Here is a 20,679-nt window from a genome sequence, read left to right as displayed (position 1 = left end):
TCTCTCCATATGTTTGATGGTTTTGTTTTTGTCTTTTTCTAAATCTCTCTAATATCTGTATGCATTTGATTATCCTCATCACAGAAAATGCTTGCTAAGCAGTTCTTTTCACAAAATACAGAATCAGACATCGTAATAAATGCCTGCTTAACCTAAAGCTAGGAGAAATTATACATTTCGTGTTCACTCTTGTTTTAATTATATATAGCAGAGAGCCTGACATTCAGAGTACCAAAAAATCCCTCATTAATTACTGTTCCTACCAAACAGATATTTAACATATGATGCTTATTGAGAACCTACTGTGTACATGGAGTTCTGCTACGTGCTGGGGAGGGGGGTGGTTACAAAGAAATATAAGGCTTGGTGTCTGCCCTCAAAGACCTTATAACTGAGTTGAGGAATTAAGGAGCACATGGGCGATAGACAAGATGTGGTAAGTATACAGGAAGGTGCGGCCACTGTGATGTGATGTAGTTTGAAATCTGGACTTAGCTGCTTATTAACTGTGTCAATTTGACAGGTCACTTAACCCCTCTAAGCTTCGTTTTTCTCATTTGTAAAATGAATGACAAAGCCCACTTCAAAAACTTATCATGATGTTGTAATGAGCTAAGGCACGTGAAAACATTAAGGTGTTATTATGGTTTCTTTGTGCTGGATAATCAAGAGTGGCCTCCTGGACCTGGGAGATTTGGGTTTGGCTTTGAAGAACAGATGATAGGATTGAGAAAGTAGAAAGCTAGAGGAGGAAGCCATTCATACAGAGCTCTCCATAGGTAATACTGTGACCTATGTAGAGTTTGTCTTCCCAATGTAATATTTCATTACCCCATCCTTACCCTAAACCTGTTTCCAGGATCCTGTCTTCCAGAGACACACTGCTGCCACATTCTCAACCAAAACTTTCATATGTGCTCTCCTCAGAGTCAGAGTCCCCTCTGTGCCTTCCGAGGAAATTACATCTAATCCAATAAACCAGACAAAGTGGCAGTATGCCTCAATTTCCTGGTCTGCAAAATGAGGATGATATTACTTACCTTTCCTTAAGGCTGATTGATTGTGAAAGGCAAATGAGAGAACAGATGTGGAAGCACTTTGTGATTGTGAAGTTCTATCTGGGTAAGATGTTGTCATGATTATAAACTCATCTGCTGATGGAATTAAATTAGATGATACATGTAAAGGTAGGCCTAACAATATCTATCCTGTAGGCTTTTTTTTGAGGAATGTCAAAGGCATTTATTATTAAATGGGAAAAGTGACAGGAGATAATCTTGGAGGTCTTTTGTCTTTTCTAGAGGGAAGTTTTTAGATTTTAAAAATACCTCTCTAGAATCCATGATGTGGACTTCGTAGTCAACCCAAAGAAATGACTGTTGAGAGATGGGTTCATGTCAAGTAGGAGGGAGGAGCAGCACGTTGACTTGGTGGGTGAGATGTTTGTGGAATGACAGAGCCCAGCAGAACTTGCCTGTCACTGCTGGTGGCCACCTCTCTCGCTGAGCAGAGGGCTAGGCTAGATTTTACAATCATTGCCTATTTTTCCAGGGGTTTCCCAGTAGGTGGATTATTCACTTGTCCTTCTCTTTCCTGTCTGTAACATTGCCTCCTTTGGGCAGTTTCCCTAGCACCTCCACTAGAGTTATGTGAAAGAAAAGAAACAAAATCAGTTATTTTGGCCACACATTGAGAGCACTAGCAAAATATTTTATGAAGATATTTTTAAATGTCTGAAATGAAGTCCACATTTCAAGTGGACTCAGCCTCAATTTTCCACCAGCCTTGTGGTGGTTGAAGGAGATGAGTGAGAGGGTTTGAATCCCTTTTGATCACTGAATAGCCATGTGACCAGAGCAACTTATTTGACCTTTTTAAGCTTCATCTTCTTCATCCTTAAATGTGCTAAGTGAAACCACATACATAAACACTTTGCAGAGTATGTACTCAGTAAGTATCAATTCCTTCTTCATGCAACAATATCAATAGTATTTAATATGGTAGGCATACTTCGACAGGATGAATTTTAATGCAGATCATGAGGTTTAAAGCCTCTGGCCCAGAGGTTATTGACTGAGACGTATAGATTTTTTGTGTGTATAATTATTCACATGTGGAAGCAGGAATTTAATATATTATCATTTATTAATAATAATTATACAGTGGACTGGTGCTGGCTTAGCTGGGTATTCCTATGAAAGTTGACAATTACTTTTTAAAAACAAGTATATTACTATAAAAGTAAAAATAAAGTTTGTATGAAACTGGAAAATTACAGAAAAGAATCTAGAGGTAAAGAAAAATAACTTAGTATCTCATTACCAGTATTGATATTTTATTTTAGTTCTTTCCAGTCACGTACACGTATATGACCAGAGGGAAAAACCCATAAATAAATGAATAAATAAATCTTATCATATTGTCTTCAGTTTTGTATGTTTTTGATTTCTCATTATATTGTATTTTTCTTGTTACCAAATGTTCCTCAAAGACATGCTTCTTAATGGCTGTATAATGTAATAGGAAATAATTGAACCATGTGCTGACGTGTTAGGCATTTAACTTCCCAGTTTTTAACTATTATAAATAATGCTGTAATTAACACACTCATAAATCTTGGTCTGCATCTCTCACATGTATTTCTGGCAGATTCTGTATATTAATAGCTGTGTCATGCAGTCTTGCAGGGAGCTTCAGACTTACAAAATTGTTTGGCATTCAGAATGTTAGTGTGGCAGATACCCGCTTATGGTATCCATTAGTCGTCCTGAGGGAATCCACTAAAAGATATGTCTTGTCTTGCAACTTACTAACTCTTTTGCCTTAGTCTCAAGAGTTGTGTAGTTTATGGGATGCTAGCCACATCTAGATTTGGTCAGTTACTACTACTTTTCTATTGTTTTTACATTTTATTAAATAGCAATAGTATCTGACCAGCACCTTGTCCTGTATTCTTGAGGTCCCAAACAAAGGCACCCTTACAAAGCCCACCCTTGTTCCCATATCACAAAATCTATGAGCTCATGCCCATGAGAAAAGTTGTCTGAAGGCTAATCTAAAACCATTAGAGCCAGAAACTGGGATCAACTGCAAAGGCCTTGCTCTCCCAGAGGACTGCACTTCCTGATTTTCAATAGGTTTTTCTTTGTATTTGGAACTGGATATATTGATGACAGCAGGGCAGTCCAACCTTTTAAGTGTACCCAAGTTTAAAACTAGCCTTTATCCCAGCTCCTTTAGAGATTTCAGTTATTCCAGACCCAATTTTTTTCCTAAAAAGCAAAGCTATGATTTTTCTTTTGATCTCCATCTCCGAGCTGTCTACCAATGCCTAGAACTGCTGAATAACTAGCCTGGTCCCTGGTTATTATGCATAACAGATATCAAAATCTTAAATTAAAAAAAGATAACCTGTCCTCATCTAGCATGTTTTTTGATGACCTTCCTCCCAGAAGTAGCCCACAAGAAGCACCTGTGATCCTTACATGTGTGTATGTTTGGTGAGAAAGTGGAGGGGAAGGGAGAGGATGAGAGGAATGTAGGAACAAGTCGGAGGAATCAAATGAAGTGGCAGCTGAGGCCTGTAATGTATAGAACAATTTGGTCTAAAAGTTTCCCATGCGTTTTCTCTCTTCCCATTCTTGTTTCTGCTATAGGAAAGCTGCTACCCCACCTCCTCTATTTGCACAAGTCAGGCTCACACTGGAGTTAAAGAAATCATTTGCAATCTGTAAAGAGGTTTAATTTGTGATACTGAAGGTTACCACTGTCAGGTAGAACACCTTTCCCACTCAGCAATAAAACAAAAACGCAAAAGAGAAAAGGCTTTTCAGCTTTTCACGTTGCCTCTGTAAGAAAGTAAATCCTCAGAGTTATCTTTAAATCTGTCAGAGTCAAGATGTTAGGAGCGTATGGAAGACATACCATGTGAAGAACATTCTTCAAGTTTAGTACACTGCCGCCGAAAGCCGTCGTTAACCATGTATTTTAATGATGTATATGGTGGAACCTCTGCAGCTGCCGAGTCCTTTGCCCAGTTTCAGAATGTGGCTTTCATCCTTTAGGCAGGTAAGCATGAAAGATAAGAATACATACTGATGTATGAAACAAGGCAAGAAAGCAAAAGACAAACCGCACAGGAAAATGGGACCATATTCCCAAAGGGCAAAGACAGCTCAGGCTCTGTCCTTTCCTCCTGTAACGACTTGCTGCCTGCTCCTGGGGGCCCTGATCTTGAACTGGAAAAGGAGTAGACAAGACAGTAAGGAACACCTCAGCGTGAGACTCTGCACCTTCTGCACCCCATGCCACAGGCTCTAGCAGAAGGAACATGAGCACCCGACCCAGCGAGCATGAGCCTAGCAGAGACCGGGGTGTGAGACTGCAGATGTCCGAGTTCTTCCAGCCCCTGGGCGTCTGTCTTTCTTCTCACGGTCTCCCACTGTTTGTGTTCCAACACAGCTTGCCATCCCTTTTTCACTCAGTAAATCAACAGTATTCATTGAGGGAGGCAGCAGAGTGTAGGGGTTCAGAACAGATCTGGGCCCCAAGTGGCCTGGTTTCAATCCATGCTCTACCACACTGTCTGGGAGACCCTGAGTGATACACTGAACCCCTGAACCACCATGTTTTTCACTTCTAAGATGATGGTGATAATTGCACCACCTCATAGGGTTATTGTGAGCATTGCTTAGCAGTGTTGATGTGATTGGTACATGTTAGGTGGCATTATTACTCCAGCCTTCCACATGTCCTCTGCTGTGCTAGGTTCTGGAGATCCATTGGTGAGTAATACAGACGTGGTTCCTGCCCCACATGGAGCTGACTCCCTTCATTGTGCCCTGCCCTTACCAAAACTTGTCTTCTGTTTCATTCCATCAGGACTCACTCTCCGTCTTCAGGTCAATAATCACAGTGGAATAATGGGCTTGAGGTAACTTATTTGCATGTTTCCAGCAACTCTGAAGACAAGACCTTTACTAGAAGGATTTACTGTATGGAGAGGAGAGTCTGATAGGATTGGGGCACGAGGCATGGGTATATAGGGAGCTTTAAGAGCCCTGAAAAGCTCACAGAAAATCAGTAGCCACTTTGTCTTCCTTCAGGGAGAGATGGACCCACGTCTGTAGATGCCTGAGGTCACCCTTGCTCTGTAGATGTCTGAAACCAAGAAGGTGGACTTCTCATGGACTGATATTTCCTTTACCCTGTAATATATGACCCTGTTCACATATTAAATGCTCACACCTGGAACTTGGCCTTTTCCTCGAGTTACAGCTCCTGTAACATTATTGCTTGCTTCCTGCTGATGCTTCCTTCCCCACCTCCACCCCCACTGCACCCTCCACACCCTCCTGCCCCCACACAGCTGCCTTCTTCCAGCTAGTTTACCATGTTTCTGCTGTGAAATCCATAATTCCATTTGAAAAAGTCCACTCATATCCCAACCCAGCACCCCTGAAAAGGATTGATGACTGGAAGAGACCCTGGTAGGACACCCGCTTTCCAGCACGTGCAGAGCTCCAAGGAAGGGTCACAGAGAAAATTGCTGTCAAAAATAAGCAGAAGCTAGGGGCCGGCCTGGTGGCGTAGTGGTTAAGTTCATGTGCTCCACTTCAGTGGCCCGGGGTTCACAGGTTCGGATCCCGGGCACAGACGTGTGCACTGCTTATCAAGCCATGCTGTTGCCACATATAAAGTGGAGGAAGATGAGTACAGATGTTAGCCCAGGGTGACTATTCCTCAGCAAAAGGAGGAGGATTGGCAACGGATGTTAGCTCAGGGCTAATCTTTCTCACCAAAAAATAAAAAATAAGCAGAAGCTTGCTTCATGGTTAGTGCTTTTGTTTCTAGTAAATACTCAAGAGAAGTTTCCTTACCAAGTGCCTCACTACCAACTGACAATTTGTTTCCATAGCTGGAGCGCGGAGCTACTGTTTATCCTTTTTCTCAGGACGAGATTTGGTGGGACCTGCTTGGCCACTGGTGGATTTGGAACATGTAATAGGATTAGCGCATGTTTAATAAAGCTGACAGGTTGGATTTAGAGAAGTGAAAATACCTTCTTCCCCCAGGCCAGGTTAAAGAAAATCGGGCAAAGGAGACATAAATTCAGCTCTGCGTGAGATGGTCTGACATGGACATGGACACCTACACGGCTAAAACCAGGATCTGAAGCAAAAGTTTTCCATTTGGGAAGACTGAATGGACTTCCCCAAAAAGGTTAATGATAATCCTACCTGATGTAGAAGAAAAAGCAATTGTTTAGAATGGAAGATTTTATAGATCTGATATACATACCTATAAATGCTCTTATCTGAAAACGGCCATTTTCTTTTTGTGGAAAATGCAGAAAAATATAAAGAAAAAATCACTATCTGCAATCTCACCATTCAGAAGTTAGTGTCTCCTCTTCTTTGTATTTCCTCCATCTTGGTCTATGTGCACATATATACATTTTTAGCAAACTTACAGCATATCATACGGTCAGTTTTACAGCCTACATGTTTTCCCTTATAAATCATGAGCATTTCCCCATGTTATTAAATGTTTTCTTAATATGACTTAATAACTGCCTAATACTTCATGCCACAGATGTGCTCTAGTTTATTTAATCAGTCCCTGCTGTGGGACTTCAAAATATTATTTGTTTTTGCTGTCATGGATAGTATGCAATGAATATTCTTTAGCAATATATTAGTTAATTCATCCACCATTTAAGCACTTGTTAAATGGGGAAGCTTTTCCGCTTGCTTGGGATTTAGGGATAGAGGGAGATCCACTGATTCTTTAAAAAGATTAAAGCTAAGCAGCAACATGGTAAGTGATGAGATTCAGAGCCAATAATAATGTCTAGAGAACATACTGCATTCCTCAACAGAAAAGGGAAACATCTCCCAAGAATATCTGCATTTTTGAAGAGAGAAGTAAACTGAATATACGTCATAAATAATTTAGAAGAACAATACTAAAACATGTTATTTGGAGTTTTGTGCTATGAACTGTAGGTCAGTCTTCTGGGTGGTCTAGGGATTGTAGAGCCTGTTCTCTGGGTGGACCCCAGACCAAGGCTCACGGACCCAGGCCTCCACTGCCCAAATGTGGCATGTCCGCTCTCTGGAGAGAATACATGAGATTGAGAAGAATGCTCAATTGAAAGAACAAAATGATTCTAACCCCAAACAAAAAACTAAGCTTTTATTTATTTATAATATGGCCAAGAAGATATATGTAAGCTCCAAACCATCACCAAGAGATACACACATAAACATGGACATCACATGAGTGCAAGCAATCTCATCTTAAAGTCGAATAAACCTAGAGGGCCCAGTCACAGTATACCTGCCTCCCATGAGATACAGCTTAGCACTGCCTGATATGCTGATCAAAAATGAACGGGAGAAAAGTTTAGGAGCATTTGTGAAAAAGCCAGGAGCCCAAAAGGTGGATGGAAGCAGAAGTTTGCTCTAGTGCCTCTGGAAGACAGTAAGGGAGAGAAGAGGGCCTCCTTTACTCAAGCAACCTCAGTTCCTGCTGACCTATCACCAGGATTAGTGATCTGAGAAGAGCGAGGAACAAGGATTCACCAGCAGGTGAACTTCCCCTCTTCTAAGTTCTGTATGTTACTCAGAAGTCACAGGGCTACCTACATGTTTGTTGTTGTTTTTAGAATATCACATGTTCTACAGTGATTTCCACACTTCTAGTTTCTGCTAACCACACGTGAGGAAGGGAACAGATGTGAAATGTACCAGCCAGGGCCTGGCCAGCATCAGTCACCTCTCCACAGCGACACTGGGCTTCCTCAAGAACTCCCTGCCCTGCCCTCCCTAGCTCTCCTGGGAGAGTTCTGTAATGCTGCAAAGGGCGGTCATTCTCTATTTCCACACACACTGCTCATCTCCAGACCTCATCCAGCATATGGCCACATAACTCACTAGACTGTGGCATTTCTTTGAGGAAATGTGTAGGAAGATGACAAGGAAGAAAAGCAGGTGTCAAGGTGGAGGGAAGAAAAAAGGGGGAAGGGCGGGAAAGACTGTGACGGGAAGTTTTCCAAAGTTTCATCACTTTCTGCTGCCCACCAGCACTCTGAATTGACACTAGCAGGGAGAAAAGCCAAAGGCTTTCACTGTCCCACACACCCCTCCCAATGCTAGTAGTGAAATCTGCCCTCACCAAAGGTGTGTTTGTGGTTGCACGAATATCCACACTGAATGAAACTTCATCCAAAAATAAGGTTCTCAAATCTGATGCAAAAACCTAAGATGTTAATCTGCAAATAAAATATTGGTGGGCCTCCTAAGGGAAACTACACGGGTTGGAGTTGGAAATAAATATGTTCAAACTACCCACAATCAAGTGAAGTGTGTTCTAAACCTTCAACCTCACAACTCTTCCCAGCTCTGATGAAGATGCCTCTCCATCCTCTCCCTCACCTCTCTGGGGCCTAATAGGTGGGAATCATCCCCAGCTGTGGGTTCACTGCCTGCCAACTCAGCTTCACCTCCCCGCCCCCCGGCCTGCCCACCGTGCCCACAGGACACCCAGCCCAGCTGCTTGCCCAGGCGCCAGGCATCCTGCTTGTAGCCACCTGTAACTGGGCATTGTAATCAAACCTCCAAGGAGGTTGCAAACCTCACACTTGTGGCTTTAAATCTAACTTAGAGTATCACAAAATTTCAGAACTTCTGCAAACCACACCTCAGTGTGAATCCCTCGTGTGTTCCTAATTCAGGCAGAGCAGACGTTGAACCAGGAGGGAAACCGTTGCCCAAAGAAAGAGGCATTCGCATGTTATGTTCCTTATAGGAAGACTGAGGGGCTTCCCTGGAGGGATGAGTCTGCAGTTCTCAGCTATGCAGGGGTCAGGGCCAGGAAGGTCTCTGCCTGTCGTCCTCTCTGGGCAGCAGCCTGCTTTTAAACATGCAGAGAGTCACCAGAAGACTTGCAAGCAGTGCCTTGCCAGGTATATGGCAGCTATTTTCCGAAAACTCTGCAGGTTGCCCTGAAAAGACTTATTGGCCTTGGAACACTTAATAGTTTTTTTCAGATTTGTTTGATTTTTTTTTTTTTTTCAAGAAAATCCTATAAGCCTCAGCTTTCCCTGCCCTGAAACTGCCCTTGTAGGAGAGATTTGTGGCCGTGACGCTCAGCATCACCATTGTTCATAGTGTTTTGTCAGCTTCCCCATGAGATTACAGAGTGACTTTCTTTGTATGGACAATTTCCAGACTGTTCGGTCTATGCTGATGAGCTACTTATGTTTATGAGACTTTCAGAACCTAATTTACACAGGCTATTCTTCCCATGCCAATTTTGAGAAAGATGACTTGAAACTATGAAAAAGGTCTACAAATACCATTGATGTAAAGCACCCAAACCCATGTAGGTGTAATTCCCTCCTCCCCTCACTACACATAACACACACTCTTACACACATGGGCACAAGCATAACATACGTCTCACAGCTGTAAGCTTATATATCGTTCTTGACCGTTTTATATAACCAAATTGGTCCCCTTGGTAAGAATAGAATAACTATCGGCCAGATATTCAAAACAACTGTTGGCCTGGTATCCTGAACAAATGGCTAGTCAACAGGTCAAATTCAGCTAGGTACACCATTCATTAAAAATTCTAAGTAATTAGATTTTTTTATTGATAATTCAGCTTTCCTCCGTCTATTATGTCATCTTTTTTGCCTGCAATGCAGATTCCACCTGTTTTAAGCCCAGCTCAATTCCTATTTCTTGGGGCCTTATCCTAAGATCAGCCCAAATAAATTACCATCTTCTCCATATTCCCACAGTATTTAGTATCATTCCGAGCAACCCAGGTATGATAGGCCTGTCTCCTCAACTCAGGCGTGTACGTGCCTTAAGGGCAGGCAATGTGTATGTACGCCTACAGAGCCTGATGCAGTGATGAGCCTATGTAGGTGGGCACATTTGTAATACATACAATATACTTATCAACTGATGATTGAATTGACATAGAACTCCTAGCAGTCTCAGAGTGCTCTGTGCATCTGTCTGGCCTGGTTAGCTGAGAGATGCAAACACTTCCTTCTGTATATTATCTGCAGGTGATCCTGAAGATAAACATATTTCCTTCCAGTTCACTTTAAGATGTGTACAGAAGTCTTGTAGACTGCGCAAGTTAGAACTGAGGTGGTAGTGATCACCTCATCCAACTTTCTTATTTTACAGGTTTTATTTTGGTATATGTTTGCTTGCCTAATTGTCGTGTGCCTGTGAGTCTTACATTCTCAAAGGCAGTACTTCTGAAGCTTTAGTAAGCGGGAGAATCAAACAGAGAGCTTCTTAAGACACAGATTGCTGGGCTCCACCCTAGAGTTTTGAATTGCGTACATCTGGGCTAGGGCCTAAGAATTTGCATTTCTAATAAACTCCCAGATGATGCTACCCGTCTGCGGACCACACTTTGACTAACTGCCACCTACTCTCCACCCCAGTCCAGGTTAGATGCAGCTCTGGGCTTCTACAGCACCCAGGGCCTTCCCTTTTCGCAGTTTATATCACACTGTATTTTAATATATTGCACATGCCTGTCTATCCTGTAGACTCTTATGTTCTTTGAGAGCAGGGGCCGCTATTATTCATCTTTGAATCTTGTTATCTAGCAAAAGCCTACCATATAGTAGATGCCCAATAAATATTTGATGAATGAGTGGTGAAGGCTCAATAAATTCCACTCAAACTATGCTAAACTGAGGTGTCCAGAGACTTTATTTAGTCCAAATGTTGAACTTTGATGCTATTCAACTCCAAAGAGAAAATATACAATTAGTTACTGCCAGACTCTGGCTCATGAGAAATCACTTCCATGTGGAGAATATGCAAAAGATAGACGGACTCACAACTGGCCCCTCATAACTGTGCCCATCCGAGTCCACATGATGGGCAGTGCAGCGTTGTAGGCACAGTGCTGTGTGTTGGGAGCACACATGATCATAGCCAGTCACCGTCCTCAGGGAACACATGGCCCATTGTGGAGACAGCATGTGACTGAAAAGGGAAATCACTGAAGACTGGCTCCAGTCCTCTCTGTAAGGAAGGGGACTTGGGGTGGGATTAGGGCCTTGAACAAAGTGGAGAAGTTGTGATTCCCTGAGAAGTGACTTGGACAGAAGGCAGTATAGACTAGTAGCTCCAGAGTCTGACTGCCTAGGGCCTAGTCTTAGAGGCACTACTTTCCAGGTGTGTGAACTTAGGCAGCTACCTACCTTATTTGTGCCTCAATTTTTCCATCTGTAAAATGGGGATAATAATAGTACCAGCACCTGGCATCTACCAAACACTCAGTAAGGGCTAACTATTAGCATTATCATCATTACCATTATTTGTATTTGTTTTTATTTAGAGGACCCCAAATGCTACATCCATCATGCACCATGCATCAGCAATCCAGAGCACTTAGTTCTTAGTCTATTTCTCATGTATGGCATATGCAGGAAGGCAGTGAGGAAAGAGAATTGGATTGTGGTGTGTTGGGGAGGGGAGACCATTTAATGTTTACTAAGATCTCACAATATGCCCGGCAAACCTTGTGAAACTTGATTTTACTGGAATGATAATTAAATGTCTCTCTTTCCTATTTATCAGATTGCATCCCATCTATTCTCGTAACCTAATTTACCACTATAAAGGTCAAAAAAACCTCTAAATTTTAATATTATCATTAGTATTGTAAACTCAGCAGGTGAAAATTATGATAGTGGGTGCTTTGTAGCAGAGAAAAATAAGAAATGTCATACTGAGAAATGGACTGGGAAAATAACATGTCAAGAGCACCATAATACAATTAATCTTTACCAGCAATAGAGTCAGTATCATACAAGATAAATCAAACCGACTAATTCTGGATGCACATACATACATTTAAAAGTATTGCACTTTAGTTTCTTCTGTTTGCTGCTCCATTTTTATTGGTTGAGGAGATTTTTCACGTCAGTACTTGTACAGGCTATGAAGGGTATGGACTTGTGTAAATACAGCAGTGCGGGTTACATTTTTTATGTATTGAAGAGAAACACACAGCTGTTTTTGAGATCAAGTGTATTTTTTCATTTGGCAGCATCTACAGTGGCATACAGTAAAACTAAAAATAAAATACTACAACATACCTAAAATACAACCTTTAAATAATGAGTAGAGTTATTGAAATACAAAGGAATTTTTTTCTCATTTTTAGATCGTTTTTATTTAATACAGCTGTCATGAAACTATGCCAAAAGAAAGTCACTTAATTGCCAGCTCGAGACCATGGTTTAAGTATAGTGGGAACTGTGATAGCCATAATTAAGTTAGGATTCAGACACAGTGATGCTCTCAGTATTTAATGGGAAACATTACAAAATTGAATTACTCTTTCCTATCAAAGTCTCTGTTCTCTTATTAACAGTATATGTGGGAAAATCCTATTTTTCAAATAAGAACTAAACAATAATAATATATACATATATATCTCATATATATGTGTGCGTGGGAGGAGGGTTATATATATAAAAAGTAAATATGTGAATAATAGTGCTTATACCTAGGTAATAGAATTTCAGTTAATTTTTATTTTCTTTTTATATTTTGTAAATTTTCTGCATTAAATATAAAATATATTCATAATGAGAAAACCAAGAAAGGTTATTATTAAGAATTAAAGTGAACTAGAGAACTGTCTGAAATTTTGGAAGGGACAAAGGTTATAAGCTTATATTATGGTCTCTAAAAAAAGTTAATATTAAAAACATATTGAAAGTATTAATGATAGATACAAACTAAACATTAACTTTTTACCTTCTAAGATAGTAAAGAAATTATTTTACTTTAAAATGATGGTACTTCAAATGCATTTAGGCACCAACAGGATGTAAAATGGCCCAAGCAACTGCATTGTTTTTGTCACTATCTACTATGGATATTCCTCATTACTTCTTGTAAATCACTCCTGGCCAAGGGTACTGACCAAATCCAATGACTGCCAGTCAGTTTCACCTATGAAGTCTGTCCTCTCTATGTAGTGACAGATTCATTTGATTTAATTCAACAAATATTACCACGGGTGTACTATTTATTCTTTCAAAGAATATTGGTTGCAGAAGACCATGCTGGGTACCGAGGACACTGTTCCTGTGTAGAGAAATGATTACAGGTCGAGCAATCACATAAAGTCCAGGCAGGGACACTTCTGAGGGTGACAGGGACAGCAGGTGTGCACTGGGACCGTGCAGAAGAAGAGAGACAGAAGATGTGCAGGAAGGTCACTCTCAGTCCAAACACTCTCCTGAGCTTGTGTCCCCCATTTCCAGCTGCCTTTCCAAGGCCTCACCTCCAATATTTCTAAAATATTGGTGCCAGTACTTCTCATTCTCTGTGATCTCTGATTCTGGTATCATTATTCTGCTAGTTGTCCAGACTTTACTTACTTAAATTTTTTTAACTCCCTCCTCTTCCCTCTGCTTCACACACAGAACTGTCCATTCTTCCTTTAGAATGGCTTCTGTATCCCCCTTTTCTCTCTTTTCTCGTCACTTCAGTGGTTCTGCCCTATTACCACATACTTGGGGTGTGGCTGGTGCTCCCTCCCCCATGCCCCAGCCTCTTCACTTGCTCAGCCAGTCCTGCACGTGGCCCACTCTTGGTCTTTGGAGTGCTGCTTTGACCTCGGCTTGCCTCCTCCCACATCTTCCAAACCAAGAGAGCGTGTGTGCTGCATCTTCTTCACTGGCCCCAACACTCTGCCTTTGAAACCGTTCCCTGTTGCACAGACCATGGACAAGTCACACTTGTCCAAAGAAGTGTGTCACCACCTAACAGCAGCAGAGAGCCAGGCCTTGTCCCTGCTAACACTGCTCCTCGGCCAGGCCTCCGCTGACTTTCTGCCGTGCTCCCCTTTGCTTTCACGACTGTGCGAGAGCCACTGCTCATCGGGCTGCCTGGAGCCCCTGCTGGCTCCCAAATGGGCCAGGACTGTACACAGCCCTCAGGAAAGGGATTTGGTCCCAGTGCTCAATGGGCATTTTTCAACTGACACAGACTATAATAGGTGCCAGAAGGGCATTCAAAAGAGGCAGTCCAGCACAGTAGTTAAGACTCTGGACCGAGACAGCATTCGTTCAAATCCCGAGTCTGCATCTTACTAGTTGTGTGACCTTAGGCAAGTCATTAACCTCTCTATGCCTCATTTCCCTCATCTGTAAAATGGGAATGCAATAGTACTGACTTCACAGGGCTGTTCTGAGGATTAAATGAGTTCATATTTGTAAAGTTCTTATAATACTACCTGCACATAGTAAGCACTGTGTAAGTGTTTATTAAATAAATATAACCAAGGATGACCTAAAAAGAAGGCCACCAGGAGAAATGCTGTATCTGGATATCTCTGGCACCTAAACCATGCTGAGTTTTCACCTGTCTTTCTTTTTTTTTTTGTGAGGAAGATCAGCCCTGAGCTAAGATCCATGCTAATCCTCCTCTTTTTGCTGAGGAAGACCGGCTCTGAGCTAACATCTATTGCCAATCCTCCTCCTTTTTTTTTCTTCCCCCCAAAGCCCCAGCAGATAGTTGTATGTCATAGTTGCACATCCCTCTAGTTGCTGTATGTGGGACGCGGCATCAGTATGGCCGGAGAAGCAGTGCGTCGGTGCGCGCCTGGGATCCGAACCCGGGATGCCAGCAGCGGAGCACGCACACTTAACCACTAAGCCACGGGGCCGGCCTCACCTGTCTTTCTTTAAAGGGGCCTTTTTATGACCTGTAACCAATTCTCACCTGTTTTAATCTTTGCAATTGGAAATCATGGAAAACACAGTTCTTGGAGTTGTCTAAGGACATAATGCAGGCACTCTGGGTCCAGCAGTTGAAGCTCAGTGAGGTGGAACATCTCAGCATGTAAACTGTGGTCATGTTGTGATGAATCACTGCATCTTGGCTGAGAGCAGGAGCCCCGAATGTCTGTTTTCAGACTGTCTCTCTGAGGCTGAAGCCTGCTGGGCCTCTGAGGCTCCCCTTGTGCAGACCCTGAACATCAAAGGCTTCCGAGGAAAGGGCACTGGTGGCTGGGAGCCCGTGACCCTCAGGACTGGCAGTACCAACCTTCAGCAACTGATAAGATTAGTGAGGCCTTGGGACTTCTAACCCACAGAAAAGTCCTGAGATCCTGCTGGTTCTTGGAGATTGACGCATTCTTACTTTCCCTCGAGCCATAAGAAATTTTGAAGCTTGCTCAGTCCCTCATTCTCATCAGTCCTTTTCTCATCCACTGGCTTTTTTAACTGCTTTTCTCCCTCTGCTTCCTCTTGCCTTTCTCATTCTTATTGGCATTGAAATCCAGGATAAGTACATATTTTCTGTACCAAGTTGGCTGCTTTATTCTGAAGGGAAGCTCCAAGTCAGGAAGAAGGGCACAGAGCAGGCATGGAATTTTGGAGCAGGAAGACACGGTAGAGGTCATCTGCTTCCAATCCCTCTTTTTACAAATAGAAATAATGAAACATGGTACACAGCATCAGTGGCAATTAGAACCAGTCTTCTGTGTCCAAAGCCATCATTTTTTCACTATTCCAGGCCATTGTTTATGGGTCATTCCTTTATTTATCAGGCACTGGGCCCTGCTATGTGATAATCACTGGCTCATAAAGGAAAGTCTGAGAAATATCTCCCTTCTTCTCCCTCCCCTGACCACAGTTCTCATCTTACAAAGAATAGCTTGAAGGTTATTGGAGACTGGCGTATTACCTGATGGATTACTTTCAGTACTTGGACAAAAATGTGAGTAAAGGATATTGAAGTAGCTGACCGGCATCTTGACCATGGTCTACAGGGCCCCTGATTTCATGAAGTATGATGTTTAAGAGAAAAGCCTAGGAGCAAATAGCAAAACCAGGCCATGGAACAAGGAAAGCAGAGAAGGAATGAGAACCTTATGGTGTGGTGCTGGCAGAGTGGGAGGTGACATGGTGAATCTTTACCATGCAGATTTTGATGACTCTCCCGCTCACCTTGCACTAAAACCTATAGAGGCCACCAGCCCTTGGAGGGCCACAGGGGGAGTCACATGGTGGTGTCTCCCTATTTAGTGTGTGTGGTGGGGGGATGTCACTCAGTATGTTATTCAATGAAGTAGTCAGCTACTGGATGTGCTTACATATAGCTCTTCAAAATGACATCTGTATGTCATTGGCTTCTTTTTATTTCTTTTTAAATAATAAAGATAGCAGTATAAAAACACTGCCACAGAACATTTAGAAAATAGAAAATATGCACAACTTGAAAACTACCACAGTTTATCACTTTTGCGTACAGATGTTTATATAATTGCAGTCCAGGTCTTATACAGAATTCTTGCATGGGTTTAGTGACCCATATATGTATTATGAACCTGTTCTGTATCCATTCAGTCCTTAAAATAATAAAAGAGAATAATGATGATGATAATTATGCCACAATATATTCCTAGAACTTTATGGTTTTCAGAAGCCCCATCTCACCTATGACATTTGGTCTTTATAGCAACCCTGGGGATAAGCATAGGTTATTATCCACGCTTTTACAGAAGAGAAAGTTCAGATATGCTCTGCCTAAAGTTATCCAGTACAGAAATAATGGTGACAGAATTAGAACACAGGTTCCACTTGGCCATGCCGCCTCACTTGCTCAGATGTGGTGACTGCCCTGAGGGAGTGGGCGGTTTTGTTGAAGACACAAACACAGGTAAAAAGTCAGTTCTTCGCAAATGTATGAGTGGTCAACTGCCACATAAGTGACACAGGAAATGTGTTTAGATAAGGAAAACTTGCAAGTGGCCTGGAATAAATGCCTCTGAGAAATATGGGACTTGTGCTGTGTGTAAAAATGTAAGTAGGAAGTGGTGAAGGAAAGGGAGGAGGGGGCTTCCTAAGACCATATCTGGACATAACATATAAAGAGGATAGGCTATTTTGGTAGGATTGAACCTGAAATGCCAGGCTCAGTTTGGCATTTTCCTGTGGGTTATCAGAAAGCTTCTGAGTTTTAAATTGGAGATTGACAAGATGAAAGTGGCAGTTTAGAAGTGATCTGATGATATCATGTAAGGTGGATTGGAAGAGGAAGAGACCAGAGGCAGAGACAAAGTAGGAGGTTCTTGGCAGCGGTCAAAGTAAGAAACTAGGAGAACTGGTATTAGAACACCATGGTGGGAATGGGAGCAGCGGCATGAGAGACACCTCACAGAGACCAGATAGAATTCAAGATCTAGAGAGGTCTGAAAAGTACTTAGGGATCAAGAGAGGATGAATCAAAGATAAGATGAGGGTTTCAAGCCCCTGCAAGTGGAAGAGTGATGGTGCTACTAATAGAAACAGAAAAGTTAGAAGAGGATGCAGTCTTACAGGTGAGATGAATTGGATCTTAGACACAGAATTATAGAATTTTAGAAGAACCACAACAGGTAAGACCTGGGTTCAGACATTTTTTTAAATACGGATATTTCTTTAAATGAGGCTTTACAGAGAAGACTTGTATTATAAAACAGGAGGAAGTAGTAACGGAAAGAGAATTCTAGAGCTCTGTTCCTGGGACCTTCCATGTCACCTCTATAGAGCTCATGGGGTTCCATGGAGCATTATTCAGAGATGATTGACCCTACCCAGCACCCTAATTTTTAGACAAGTGATCTGAGGCTTGCCGATGTTGACTGACTTGCCCACGGTCAACCCATTGTTAGTGGAAGAGCCAAGGCTAGAAGTCAAGTATGTATTGTTTCTTCCACCACCTCATGGTCACCTCTCATTTTGAATTTGAACTAGGCAGTGGTAAATTCAAGCAGACAAGCCCCGTGGTTAGCTGATGATAAGGAACAGAAGTTAGAGTTAAGTGTAATGATAGTTGAACCCATGAGAAAGAAAGAACTCTGATAAAAGGGGATAGAGAAGAAAAAATGGTAACAACTTCGGCAAGTACCAAAGTTAACAGTATAAGAGGAGGAAGAAAGTAACCTTCACCATGTGTACTAGGCCAGCAGAGGGAGTAAAACAGCTAATGATGACTAAACAAAAAATTAGGACCTCTTATATAGCAGAAGCAAGTGAGGCAGATGGTTTAAGAGGGGCTAATGTCAGTGATGTCAAATATCACATGGTAAGAGGACTGAGAAAATACTGCAGTCACTGAAAATCTTTCAAAGTGTAGTTTCATGGGGTGATTGATGAGAAAGCTGAGATTTCAGGTGATGAGGCAGTAGACACTGTGGGTGTACACCACGTATTCAAGAAGCTTTGCAGTAGAACGAAAATAGCACTAAAGTCAAGGAGGTCACAGGAAAAATGAAATGAAACGAATAACGAAAGGATTTTATGAAGCTGGGGAAGCCATAGTCTTGGCTCTTAGGGGCTTGGGTGGGTGGAGAGGAACAAAAACAAACCAACAACAAAGCACAATTCTAGCTCAGTAAATTACTGAAAAAGAGCTTTTCTAAATGGATAAATTACTTTGATCATTTCTCAAAGTAATTGACAAGGACTCTGAGAGGGGTAATTTCTGCCTTCAAGTGGCTAACTCTTTACGAAGTCTTTTAAAAAGTCCATGAGATCTAGTTTCCAGTTATTGAAAACATATTCTTCCAGCCCTTTAATGATTCCTTCTAAGTGTCTAACCTTTAGAGTTAAAAGGTAGACTAAGAAAAGATTTATTAGATTATCTTGTTCATTATCCTGCCAAGTGCAGAATTGTTACCTATTGTGCATTTTCTAGTCTGGAGTGCTTTGACTGTGTCACATGAATGGTGTTCTTGCCACTTCCCTCAGAATACTATTTCATAATCCTATTGATCTCACTGTGAGCAAACTCTTGATCTCCATCCTAATGTTTCCTTCCCACTGTATACTTTGTACACCATTAACAATTTGTCCTTAGTAACCTCATTTACCTCCCAACCCCATCTGCTCTTATCCACATCCCGTTTGCAATCTCTAGGCATCTGGAACACCTCTTCCAGAACATCTAGTAGACACATAATTCATCAGGTCATATTACATCTATCAGGGTAAAGGATTTTAATGTAATAAAAGATAGAGTCTTCATAATTTTATTTTTCTAATGATGACATTTTCCCATTCTGATAAGGTTCCTTTCATTTTCCAGAGATTTGGGGTGGGAAGGAGTAATAAGGACAGTCAAGTTTTTAAGAAAAGGGCAGAGCCTTTCTAACTTATGATCCAATGTTTTAGTAAAATCTGTTCCCCAAGTACTACATAGATAGGTTGGAGCATCCTAGGTAGAGAATAAGAAACTTTTAAGGTAGGACTTAGACTTGAGCCATGTTTTTTCCAGAGTTAGAGATGAAAGCATAAACTGGTTATGTCCTCTGATATCCTTGAAAATGTACTCCCTTATTGTTTAGTATTACGGTCAATTTGTCCCTACTGTGATGGGTTGTTCTCAGAGAAGACTTTGGCAAGTGTCCGTTTAAAGTTTTATTGTGTGCTACCAGACAGCTGTCCTGGCTTCACCAGATTTACCCTCATGGATCTTATAGCCTGATCATCCCCCCCAGAAGGGCCCAGATAGAAGTCTGCACATACAGTGGGTTATGTTACAGAAGAGGAACACTGAGCTTGGGGAAGCCACCTCTTTTATATCAAGCAGTAAACAAGCCTTCTCTTTGTCCTAGAAGGAGACATCAGGGTTGCTTGCTGCAAACACAAGCCTGAGAAATGGCCTGTAAAAAGAGCTGTCAGGGCCTGCTTTCTAAGTTCAAAAACCTGTATATCCTATTTTCTCCCAAATATCTCGACAAGATGTCATAGAAACATTAAGTTCAACATTTCCAAAACTGAACGTGTCATCTTCCCCCATACTTAGTTCTCTATTTTCCTATTCACTGAGGAACCTACTCATTCTCAACATTTTCCTCCTCTACCAGGTCATCAGATTTTTTTAGTTATACCTCTTAAATATCTCGTACATTTTGCTCTCTGCACACCATTGACTTGGTTTTGACCTTCATCATGAAAAGGTAAAAAACAGACTATTGCAGTAGGCTTCAACCTGGCACCCCTGCCTCCAGTTTCACTTGCCTCTAAACCAACATCCTAAAATACAAAATTGTTCACCTAACTCCTCTGCTGAACACTCTTAATTAGTTAAGCCTTCCAGATAAAATCCAAATTCCTTATCATGATCTACATACTTCTCCAGCTTCATCCACTGATATTTCTTATAAGCTTTCTTACAGACCTTTTATAAGAATTGCTCGCTGGCCTCTGGATAAGCACACGCTTCTTGTCACTTTGGACTCAGCATCCTTAAAAACTTTGCATTCCTGGGCATAGAGTAGGCATGTAATATAGTAAGTGGCATAAATATTTATTGGGTGGCTGAAAGTAAAAACAGGCTTAGCTTACATGCAACAAAGGTTTGGTTTGGGGAATTATTTAGTCCCACATTCTCTCTGTGTATTCCCTTCACCTTAACCAGTCATGATGATGGAGCTCTTCTGACAAACATTAGATGATAATTTAGATTTGTAGACACCAAGTGAAAACATAGAAAGAGGGGAGAGATGTTGCTTATATCTACTTTGTACTTTGTAAGACTACCCCAAACTCACAGCTACCAATAATTGTAATTCTCTTGTTCAACTGAATAGCCCTATTGTAAATACAGAAAAATCCAATTAACT

The 20,679-nt window shown here is 41.6% G+C and overlaps 1 protein-coding gene across 5 annotated transcripts in view; it reads left to right on the top strand.

Annotated features, from left to right (window-relative positions):
• The window catches only part of ENOX1 (ecto-NOX disulfide-thiol exchanger 1), a 548,889-nt gene that overhangs the window by 502,313 nt on the left and 25,897 nt on the right, over positions 1–20,679 (top strand). The gene's annotated exons all lie outside the window — the stretch shown is intronic.

This window comes from Ceratotherium simum, chromosome 10 (assembly GCF_057802395.1).
Source record: "Ceratotherium simum simum isolate JZ-2026a chromosome 10, ASM5780239v1, whole genome shotgun sequence".
Taxonomy (NCBI): Eukaryota; Metazoa; Chordata; class Mammalia; order Perissodactyla; family Rhinocerotidae; genus Ceratotherium; species Ceratotherium simum.
The sequence above is the reverse complement of the archived record's forward strand: the minus strand, read 5'-3'. Positions and strand labels throughout refer to the sequence as shown.